Raw genomic sequence first — 857 nt, 5'->3', positions numbered from 1 at the left:
TTATTTCATAATCATAAATTTAACTCTGCAATCCAGCTAGACTTGGAAGGGGCAAGGAAATATGAACCCAATGAACTGCGGCAAGAACACGAAGGTGATAGAACATTCTAAGCAGATGGGGGTGAAGAGGTGCTCTCCTGACGGACAAAAGGGATGATCTAGGAGGCAGGATAAAACACAAGTCAAATTTATTAGCATTGTCCACAGTCAGCAATGGTGATCTTCTAGCTGGTCCTGCCATCCTGGACCCAAAGCACTCTGTGGCTGCCACAATATCCATGCCGCCTCTCACCTGGCCGAAGATCACATGCTTGCCATCCAAGCTCTCAGGCTTGGCAGTGCTGATGAGAAATGGAGCCGTTTGTGTTGGGTCCAGCATTTTCCATGGGCAAGATGCCAGGACCCGTGTGCTTCAGGATGAAATTTTCATCATCAAACTTCTCCCCAGAGATGGACTTGCCGCCTGTGCCATTATGGCGTGTGAAGTCACCACCCTGACACATAAATCCCAGAATAATTCTGCGAAAGCAGGAAACTTTATAACCAAATCCTCTCTCCCCAGGGCTCAGAGCACAAAACAGCTCAAAGGAGACATGGCCCAAGGACTTGCCGACTATGATGATGTTGAAGAACACGGTGGGGTTCACCATGGCTGGGCATGGGTGGCTTCTGGGCTGTGGCATCTACAAGGCCAGAATGGATGGTTTTTAAATGAAGTGACCCATCATCTGCTGCAAAAGTACCATGGTTAAACTGCTTCTTGAGTTCCATTCGAGCTGAGAATTTCCTTAAAGCAGGCCTCTCCTAGGTCCTGGTACCTGCATAGATAGGAGTGGGGGTGTCGGGGTCCTTAAGGT

General features: G+C 48.7%; 1 pseudogene; it reads right to left on the bottom strand.

The window, feature by feature from the left end:
* Positions 1-207: 207 nt before the first annotated feature.
* LOC103305307 (peptidyl-prolyl cis-trans isomerase A-like) lies at positions 208-650 on the bottom strand (annotated as a pseudogene).
* Between the last annotated feature and the right edge of the window lie 207 nt (positions 651-857).

Source organism: Eptesicus fuscus, chromosome 4, assembly GCF_027574615.1.
Source record: "Eptesicus fuscus isolate TK198812 chromosome 4, DD_ASM_mEF_20220401, whole genome shotgun sequence".
Taxonomy (NCBI): domain Eukaryota; kingdom Metazoa; phylum Chordata; class Mammalia; order Chiroptera; family Vespertilionidae; genus Eptesicus; species Eptesicus fuscus.
Note: the sequence above shows the minus strand (reverse complement) of the source record. Positions and strands in the feature narration are given on the sequence as shown.